This window comes from Chrysochloris asiatica, unplaced genomic scaffold (assembly GCF_000296735.1).
Source record: "Chrysochloris asiatica unplaced genomic scaffold, ChrAsi1.0 scaffold00013, whole genome shotgun sequence".
Classification (NCBI taxonomy): domain Eukaryota; kingdom Metazoa; phylum Chordata; class Mammalia; order Afrosoricida; family Chrysochloridae; genus Chrysochloris; species Chrysochloris asiatica.
The window spans coordinates 13,876,634-13,887,724 of NW_006408531.1; positions in this window are offsets into that span (position 1 = coordinate 13,876,634).

Sequence of the window (11,091 nt, forward strand, 5' to 3'; positions counted from 1 at the left end):
TCCTTGCATCTAAGAAGCATTCTGACTGAAAACCATGAGAGCAATGGAAAACTCAAGTTTGGGGATGTGTTTTGGAGATACACAGTGATCAACAAAAATAAATGCTACAGAAAACAAAAATGCAATTAAGCTAAAGAAGGGAATTGACTTTTGGAAGCAAGGCACTCTCACAGATCTTGACAAAGCAGTTTTTAATGGGGTGATCACTTTGACCCCCAGATCACAGAGGACTGAAGACTAAATGCCTGATAGAAAAGCAGAAGCAGCAATGTATATGAGAATTTCAAGAGACTTGACATCGAAGAAGTAGAAAGAAGGGACAGGAAATCAAAGGCGATTCCAGTCAAGAGAGTAGTGTGTGTATGTGTGTGTGAGAGAGAGACTAGCCTTCCTTGAAGAATGTGCCATCACCGTTCTTCTGCCCAGTGAAAACCCTGATTAATTTAATCCATGTCTGCTTCTCTAGGTAAAAAGAGAATTACATAATCTTTTTACTAAAATGATCAGTACAGCATAGGAATCGATATTTATTGAGCACTTACTGCCTGTCACAAACTTTCTGGTTTTTCCTTCTTTTTATTTCTTTTAATTGTCCCTGAAGCCTTATAATATGAACACTTTTATATTGTCCTGGTGAGGAACTTGAATTGGAACCGACTCAATGGCACTTAACAAATATTGTCCCTTTTGAACTACTGAAAAAACTAAGAGTCAGAAAGGTTGACTGGTTTGCCCAAGATCCACTGCAGGGAAAGAGCAGAGCTGGAATTTGGTTCCAGAGCTATTTGAATCTGAACAGTGATGTCCTGGGAGTGTTGGGGGTCAGTACTACCTAGTAAGCCCACCTCTAGAAGTCGTTTCCTTATCTGAGAAATGAAAGTGTTGGACAGAGAAGTCACAATCACGCAGTTGTTTACTCTCTTTGTGCCCCAAGAGTCAAGACCCAAGTGTTCTATTGAAAAAGCAACCCATGTGATAAATCAGCCACGTGAAAATCCATCTAGCTTGTTGCCACTTTAACTCCCATCTACACACCTGAGCACACAATCTTATTACATTCAAACTAGTTTCAGTATAGGAGGAATTGAGTTAGATAAGCGGCTAGTCCATTACACTAACCGCAAATGCTCGTCCCAGGTCATTTCAGCAAAACTTATCTGGTAAGGAGATGTTTTCTTCTCTTTCTATCAGGTTTCTTAATACGTATTTTTACAAATGTAACTTTCCATTGATAGGTAACATACATGCCAAATACTGCACAGAAATAGGTTAGCTTGATGGATTTCCATAAGGTGAACAAGCCCATGTAACCAGCATCCAAATAGCCAACTCTTTTTGCAAATTATTTGTTCTTTGTTTCGCAGTTATAAGGCTTATTGGTAATTCAATGCTCTACCTCACAGTGAATTTAGAAGGGCTAGCTAATTATAGCTTTCACTGTAAAACACTTTGACAAAACTTGAAGTAGGTAGAGAGCTGTTTAAATTGATTATAACATCACATGGTTTCTGCTTAAATTATTTCACCTGGGAGAATGTCAAACTGTCCTCATTAGCAGATCACGAAAGCGATGTGTTTGAAATTCAATTAATGAAGACTTGTGAATTTTTTAAACTATTGGTGGCTTGTTACCTGAAATATTCCTACTTAAATTCTCTGAGTCAGCCTACTTTCCTCCCCATAGCTTTCCCTACTTTCCTCTCCCTGTAGCAATGAAAAACATGGTGTTTGAAAGCAGTTAGGAAAAACAAAATTGCTGTCAAGTTTTTTTGACTGACAATGGATGGCTCTATGTGTTGCAGAGTAGAACTGTGCTCCATAGAGATTTTGAGGCTAGGACCTTTCAAACTAAGATCATCAGAGCTTTCTTTCAAGGATGAGTTTGAACTGCCAACCTTTCAGTAGTGAAGCACTTAATTGTTTGAGCCAGCCAGGACCTCCTTGAAAGTAAGTGGTTCCCCAAACATCCTCCATGTATTTTGAGTTGGTCGTGTGCTTGGCCATGACTGGTCTCCTTGGTTTTCAAGTATTGTTAATGACGTTTTGTGCAAAGCTACATTTAGATGTGAACCTTCATCAGTCCTGGACCATCTTTCAAAGTTTGATCTCACTCTAGGTCATTTCTCATTTAGAGGGGCATGGTTTGAAACAGCTCCGGTGATCTCATCTGAGTTAGGAGGAGTGAATCAGGAAAGTTCTCTATTGAGGACTAAACTTCCAGTCGATCACTGGAGGTGAGGAAACTTCTGTGTGACAGCATCACTGACGATAAACTTCAAGAGAGTTCCAAAGTAGACTGTGAAAAGGAAATCTGACAAGACATTTGTCCCAGCAAGTCAATAGCACATCAGTCACTGTGGGATAAAAGATGTGAACGAAAGGAAAGAATAATGATGCTCCCTGGGAAACACTATCTGGTTGGGAATTGCTGAAATGATTGGTTGTCTTTCCAAGCATTATGATGATAAATCTAGACATTTTGCATAATCTCTGGGGAATTAGTTTTCTTCCACTTGCTACCTGCCTCACAATTTAAATTTATGCTCAGTGTACAGAGAGAACTCTCATTCCCAAATTATGTGCCATTTGAACTGCAAGGTCAGTGGTTCAAGCTCACCAGCTGCTCCTCAGAAACCCTATATGGGTCGGAACCAACTCGACAGCACTTAACAACAGTCTTTCTTGTGGAGTCCCAGTGCAGCGATGAAGGATAAAGCACTGGATCGCAAGGCAGTCTGAACTGCAAGGTCAGCGGTTCAGGCTCACCAGCCACTCCTTGGAAACCCTATGCAGGGCCGCTGTGAGTTGGAATTGACTCAACAGCACTTAACAACAACAACAATCTTCCTTTCAAGTGCACAGATTTACCATGGAAATAAAATTTAGCCCAGATTTGGTAATTACTCACTTTAGTCTCTATTTTGGAACAAGCATTTATAGTTTGCAAACTAAAGGTCAATTTTTTGCTGCTGTTTTATTTTGTTTTGCCTTTGGTACTGGCTTATATCTAGGCATCTTAGGTCACTTGCCATACACACCTTATCTTCCCAAGGAGAATGTTAGCTCCTTGAGAGCAGGAGCTAAGTCTTAGACTTTCTTATGTGCCCAAAAGCCTTACACAACATTTGTTGTTGTTAAGTGCCTTTGAGTCAGTTCCAACTCACAGCCACCCTTTATAAGGTTTCCAAGGAGCAGCTAGTAGGTTTGAACTGCTGACCTTGTGGTTTGCAATCCAGTGCTGATCCTACAGTACCACATCAGGAGTTCTCATACAACATTTGTTGTTGTCATTGTTAAGTGCCATCGAGTTGGTTCCCAACCCATAGTGACCCAATATAGGATTTCCAAGGAGCAGCTGGTGAGCTTGAACCGCCAACCTTGCAGTTCAAAGACATTTTGCAGTTCTGCGCATTAACCCACAGAGCCAGTGCTTAATAAATATTTGTTAATTGGTCAAAAGAAAAAAAGTCCTAATAGACGGTATTAATATATATATTTGTTTTTTAGGTTTTGTTTTTTTTTTAGGAATACAGCATATGATGTTGTGGTTATTAACTGCTGTCTAGTTGGTTCCAACTCATAGAAACCCTGTATAGGGTTTTCACGGAGCCGCTGATGAGTTTGAACGACGGATCTTGCGATTTGCACTCCAGTATTCATCCTACGGCACCACACCAGGACTCCACAGTATATGATAGCATGCTACAGTACCTGGTTTTGATTTGCTAACAGTAGTGTAGTACGAACTCGAAAGAGTTTAGATTCTTTTGACAATTTAAAATCCTCTTGAATACAACAAACAAATCAAACATCTGTTTAGGCTGAGTATCACTCAGAGGGATCAGCACCTTTCCTTTCATAATTCTGATAACAGCTTCAGATGAGAGTCATAGCCGATTTCTATCCATCTTAGAAAACGGAAGACTTTTCACATCATGAGCCATAACAAGCAAACTAAATGTTTCTCGTCGAAACATTTTAGATTAGATATTGTTCACAGCAAGACCAATCTGTTCAACCTCAGAAAAGGATCATTTTACATATCTGACAACGAAAATTATTCTCTCAGCAAAGTGCAACACCCCTCTTAAGCAACCATAGGAGTAACAAGAATAAAAGGAAAAAAAAAAAAAAAAGGTACTTAGGGCTGACCGTAAATGAGTAATGTGGGCCTCTCTTTAACCTTCTCAGATAAGACAATCTTTATAAATCCTTAATAGTGATAGTGTTAAGTATTCAAATATAAAATGTGGGTATATCATTTTGCTAATTAAGATGTCTATTGAACGTGAGTATTGGGCATCTTACTTAGATAATTTTCCTGTATGGTTTGTGGTGATGGTGGTGATGTGCCATGGAGTCAGTTCCGGCTCATAGCAACTCTACATAGGGTTTCCAAGGCTGTAAATCTTTACGGGAACAGCAAGCCTCATCTTCCTCCCACTGAACTGCTGGTAGTTTCGAACTGCTGATCATTAGCAGCCCAACTCATAACCACCACGCTACCAGAGCTCCTTATGGTATGTTGTTGTTGTTGTTATGTGCCGTGGAGTCGGTTCTGACACATAGCGACCCTGTATAGGGCTTCCGGAAAGCAGCTGATGAGCTTGAACAGCCGACCTTGCAGTTCAAACGGCTTTGCAGTCTGGCGCATTAACCCACAGCGCCACACCAGGACTCATTCTATGTATTTGTTGTTGTTGTTGCTGTGTGCCATGCCATTCTATATATTAGGAGTGCTCAATCGGGAGAAAATCTAGCCTGCAAGAATGTTAATTAAAAGTTTGGCGGATGTAAATGGAATACTTCCAACTTTTGGAGAATCCTCTAAGTTAAGTCAGCAAAAATAACAGCTCTTACTGTTCATCCAGAACTAATAACATGCTCTGGTAGGCATTTGAACTTATCATCAACCACTTAGAAGTAGCTCCATTGAATAGAAAGCTACCTTAACAATGCTTAGGTAGCTGGACGCTTCCTGCACGCCTTATTCAGCTTTGCTAGTCTCCCCAAGGATGTGTTTCCACTGCTGAATCTGAAAACAAAGCAAAACAAACAAACCAAAAACAAAGTTTCTGCTCCTAACTCTTCAGTTTACATAGCAGTAACTTACCCAGGTTTTAAAACATCATAATCTGTCATTTGATTAATAGTCAATTTAATAAAAAGAGGAAAATTAACTAGCTGTCTGGGCTTTGTGGTAGTGGTGGTTGTTAAGTGCCCTCAAGTCAGTTCCAAATCATAGCAACCCTGTAGAGGGTTTCTGAGGAGAGGCTGATGGGTTTGACCTTCCAACTTCGTGGTTAGGAATCCAGTGCTTATCTTATAACGCCACACCAGGATCCTATGTTGTGCTATAATTTGGTTTAATAGTTTAACAGCAATACAGTTGCAGGAAATTCAGAGACTATTAACAGTACATCACCTTTTTTTTAACTTTTGATTGTGAATTGAGTAAAAGTTTGCAGAGCACATCATCAATCTTACATTTACCAAATCATCCACTTCATTTCATCTCCATGATTGCAGTCCCCTCAATGTGATACCATTTATCCCGCTTCCTCCCTGTGATTGTCATTTTCTTTCCTCCTTCTTTCCCAATCCTTCCAAATTTTGTCCTTAGGTAAATGCTGCCCTTTCCATCTTGAATGGTCTGCATACCTCACTGTGTGGTCCCTACTATACTACTTGGCTGAAAATTGAGTCAGGAGGGTGAATTCAGTTCAAGACCTAAAAGGGGCCCTAGGGCCATGGTGTCAGGATCCTCCAGTCCCTTTCTGACCAGTTGTTATTAAGTGTTGTCATTAGGACTCAAAGAGACCCTGTTGGGGTTTCTCAGACTTTAAATCTTTGTGGGAGCAGACAGCCTCATCTTTCTCACCCGGAGCACTGGTGAGCTCAAACTGTGGAACATGTGGTTATTGTTTGGAGCCACTGCACTCCTTTCTGACCAATATATCTGGTCTTTTTTTCTAATTTTGAGTTTTGTTTGACATTTTCTCCCACTGTATCCAGAACCTTCTACTGTGATCCCTTTCAGAACAGTTGATAATTGTAGTTGGATACCATCTAGTTCTTCTGGTCTCAGGGTCGTGATGACTGATAGTCACATGTTTCATGTGGCACTAGAGGATAAGCACTGGACTGATAATCACAAGGTCAGCAGTGCAAACCCACCAGCTTCTCCTCGGAAACCCTATATAGGGTCACTTTAATTTAGAACCAACTCAACAGCACTTAACAACAACAATTGATTATAAGCATCTTCCATTTTCAACTTTCTCTCCACACAGGGAGAGACCAACAGTTGCACCTTCGATGGCTGCTCATGAGCTTTTAAGATCCTAGTTGCTACTCACAAAAGTAGGATGTAGAACATTATCTTTGTGGACTATGTTACGCCAGTTGACCATGGTGTCCCTCAATACTGTGGTCCTGAGCCCCCAGGCCCAGCAGCTCATTACCTTAGGTGTTTGATAACATTGAAGACATTTTCATAATCTTACCTCCTGGACTCTACATTCTTAGATCTATTTGCAGCAAAGGTAAATGCCCACGTCCAAATATCCTGTGTGAAACCTTTATACATTTGTGCGTATACATCCACTTTCCCTCCTCTACCCATTCTGACAGTGTATCCAGTCATGGATCTCCCTGTAGATTACTGCTGTTGCAGAATTGTGTATATAACAGTATTTACCTCTATTTCTTCTGAACTCCTGCACTCCTCCTCCTCCCTCTGTCTGCCTCTGCCTTCATTGTTCTTCCGCCAACCTCCCTCTTGTTATCTATTGCCTTCCCTGTCATTCAAGTTAACATGTGTCTGCCCTCTAGCCAGGGAATTATTCTCCTTTCCCTCTCATCCCCGGTAACCATCAAAGAACATTTCTTTTAGCATAGGAAAAAAACCTTTTCTTGACATTATACAATAGTGGTCTCATACAGTATTTGTCCTTCTGTGAATGACTAATCTCACTCAGCATAATGTCTTCCAGGTTCATCCATTTATAAGATGCTTCATTATTCTTCAATGTTGCATAGCAGTCTAGTACATGTATATACCAAAGTTTGTCTATCCATTCTTCCATTGATAGGCATTTAGTCTGTCTCCATCTTTTTGCTGTTGTGAATAATGTTGTGACAAATATGGGTGTGCATATATCTCTTTGTGTTATAGCTCATATTTCTTGAGGATGTATATGAAGTAGAGGAAATATTAGGTCATACGGTATTTCTGTTGTCAACCTTTTGAGGAAGTGCCATGCCATTTGCCACCACTGTTGAATTAGTTCACAGTCCCACCAGCAGTATAGAAGGGTCCCAATCTCTCCATACCCTCTCCAGCATTAGTCATTTTCTGTTTTTATGAACTTTACTATTAATGATGAGGTGAGATGGTCTCTCACTATTTTGATTTGCATGTCTCTAAGGAGTCCTAGTGTGGCACTGTGGATTGATGCACTGGACTGCAAAGTCAGTCATTTGAACTGCAAGGTTGGTGGGTCAAGCTCACCAGTTTCTCCTTGGAAACCCTATACAGGGTCACTATGGGTCAGAACTGACTCAACAGCACTTAATAAAAACAACAATGGCTAATGATCACAAGTATTTCTTCATCTGTTTGTTGTTGGCAACCTGAATTTCTTCTTTGGTAAAGTTCCTGTTCATGTCCTCTACCCAGTTTTTATTTAGATTATTTGTCTTTTTCCTGTTGACGTTTTCTTGACATTTTAGAGGTTAGTCCTTGTCTGATGTATCATTGCCAAAGTTCTTTTCCTAATACTTTCTTTCTCTTCATAGTTTTTTGATGAAACCTTTTGATGCACTTAAGTGTCCATTTTTAGCAGGTCTAACTTACCTAATTTGTCTCCTGCTGTTTGTGTATTTCAGTTATATTTGATAGTGTATTTATGTCATGTATCAGAGCCCTTAAGTTTGTCCCTTTTTTTCATTGATGAACTTTCTAGTTCTAGGTTTTACTTTTAGGTTTTTAATCCAAGTTGAGTTTGTTTTTGTATATAGTGTGAGATGTGGGTCTTATTTCAGTCTTCTGCAAATGGATTTCCAGTTTTGACTGAACCGTTTGTTGAAAATATTATCCCTTCCCTGTTTATTGTGTTTTGGCCCTTTGCAGCTGGATTTACTTCTGGGTTCTTAATTCTATTCCATTGGTCTATGTGTTTATCATTGTACCAGCACCAGTCTGTTGTGATTGCTGTGACCAAGAGCAAAGACCTGGAGTTAGAAAAAACAAAAGAGAAGAGCATGCTCAATATTTCTCAAACTGAGGGAACAGAAGGAAGCAAACCAAGCCTCAATTTTCAATATTGAAGGATTCTGTGGCCAAAACGGAGTCCTGGTGTGGTGTTGTGGGTTAATGCGCCAGACTGCAAAGCCGTTTGAACTGCAAGGTCGGTGCGAGCTTACCACCTGCTCCTCAGAAACTCTATACAGGGTTGCTATGGGTCAGAATTGACTCAACGGCACTTAACAACAACAACAACAATGGCCAAAATGTTGAATGATACAGAAAGTATCAAAAGAAGATGGAAAGACTACACAGAGTCACCATACCAAAAAGAAATGGTAGATGTTCAACCATTTCAGGAGGTAGCATATAATCAAGAACCAATGATCCTAAAGGAAGAAGTCCAAGGTACACTGAAGACACTGGGAAAGAATAAGAGTTGATCAAATACAAATTGAAATCTTTCAACAAACTGATGCATCACTGGAAGCACTCACTCATCTATGCCAAGAAATTTGGCAGACAGCTATGTGGCCAACTGACTAGAAGAGATACTTTTTCATGCCATTCCAAAGAAAGGTGACCCAATGGAATGCAGAAATCATCAGACAATATCACTGATATTCCATGCAAGTAAAATTATGCTAAAGATAATACAAAAGCAACTGCAAGCATACATTGACAAAGAATTTCCAGAGGCTCAAGCTGGATTCAGAAGAGGACATGGAACGAGGGATATCATTACTGACATCAAATGGGTCTTGGCTGAAAGAAGAATACCAGAAAGATGTATGTCTGTACTTTATTTACTATGTCAAGGCTTTCAATTGTGTGGAGCATGAAAAGCTATGGATAAGATTGCAGAAAATAAGTATTCCTGAACACTTAATTGTGCTTATGAGGAACCTGTACATAGACCTAGAGGCAGTTGTTCGAACAGAACAAGGGAACACCGAATGGTTTAAAATTAGGAAAGGTGTGCAACACGGTTGTACTCTTTCACCACACTTATTCAATCTGTATACTGAGCAAATAATATGAGAAGCTGGATTATATGAAGAAAAACATGGCATCAGGATTGGAGGAAAACTCATTGCTGATCATAACTCAACCAGAGGAAGATAAAGAAGTGTGATACAGGAAGCAAGCATAAATTGCTACAATTTGATGAACTGGATCTTTGCTTATGGATGTAGTTGCTCAAAATTCCAACCAAAAGTGAAGGATTTGTCATATCAAGGATCAAGCCTGTCCCCTCAATACACAGGGTTGATAGGGACAGGCAACTTAGACACTGACTACCAAAAATGAAGGCTAAAAAAGGCATCAAGTGGCTGGATTAAAAGCTTTCAAGAGTATGCTTAGTTTCAGAACAAGGGGAATAAGGTAGAATCCCCACTGAATAGTTATATTCTTGTCCAGATGGGTCCGGTGAAAGGGGATAGAGGAGATTCAATAGTGAATAATTGTTATCATGACTAATTGCAATTGTCAAAACTGTAAAGGTAGAAGATGTGAAACAAAAAGGAGGAAGAGTTAATCTTTCATTCCAGGAACAGAGGTCCCTGAAACCATCAAGAAGAAAGAGCATGAGCAGAGCATGGGATCCAAACCAAAGAAGCAGCAACAGCAGAGATGGAAGCAGAGGCAATAGCGTGTTTTGTGTGCATCCAAAAAAAATTAAAAAGGAATAGAGGTAAATACTATTAACCAATGGTGTAAGGAGGGTATTATAATCATTGCAATGATACAAAATTTAATTTGTTGAGTGTAAAACTGATCTGCCTTGTAAACTATCACTCAATTAACAATAAAAGCTTTTCAAAAAAATTTTTTTTAAAAAAGCAATTCATGGATATTCATCATTTTCATTAAGAAAAAATGTTCTGAAGCTCTGTAATCATCCCAATTTTAAAGGGGAAAATTGGGGCTGCTCTGCTTAATAATGAGAACCTGTGCAAAGCATATGCTCACGGTTTCCAGTTCTTCCTGAAACTCTAAATGCCTGCTGACTTAATTAGGCCCAAACCCATGCACACTGCTGTTGATTAGATTCCGACTCATAGCCGACATAGAGGACAGAGTAGAACTGCTCCAGAGGGGTTCGAGGCTATAAATCTTCACAGAAGCAGACTGTCTCACCTTCCTCAATCAGACCAGCTAGTCAGGGAAAAACTGCCAAATGATTCGGTTAGCAGCCCAATGCTTAACTGACTGTGCCACCATGGTCCAGACTTAACTAGAAGATGTGATCATTCAATCTGGTTCCTACTTGAACAATTAGTTATCTTCTCTAGAGAAAACAACCTTCTTAACTTCTCATATTGAGCAATAAACTTAATTTTCTTGAATTCAGAAATTATATTAGATTTTAATGAGCTAAAATGGACTGACATTGGCCATTTTAAATCTCACAATCATATGGTTTGCTATACCAGGAATGGCAAATTAAAGAGGAACGGCATCGCATTCATCATCAAAAAGCACATTTCAAGATTAATCTTGAAGTCTAATGCTGTCTATGATAGGATAATACCCATATGCCTACAAGGAAGAACAGTTAATACCACTATTATTAAAATGTACACATCATCAAACCAGTGATGAAAATTGAAGAATTATACCAACACCTTCAGTCTGAAATTGATCAAACATGCAATCAAGATGTATTGATAATTACTGGTGATATAATGCAAAGGTTGGAAACAAAGAGGAAGAATCAGTAGTTGGAAAATATGACCTTGGTGACAGAACTGATGCTGGAGATTACATGATAGAATTTTGCAAGATCAATTACTTCTTAACTGCAAATATCTTTTTAAAATAACATAAGAGGTGACTAT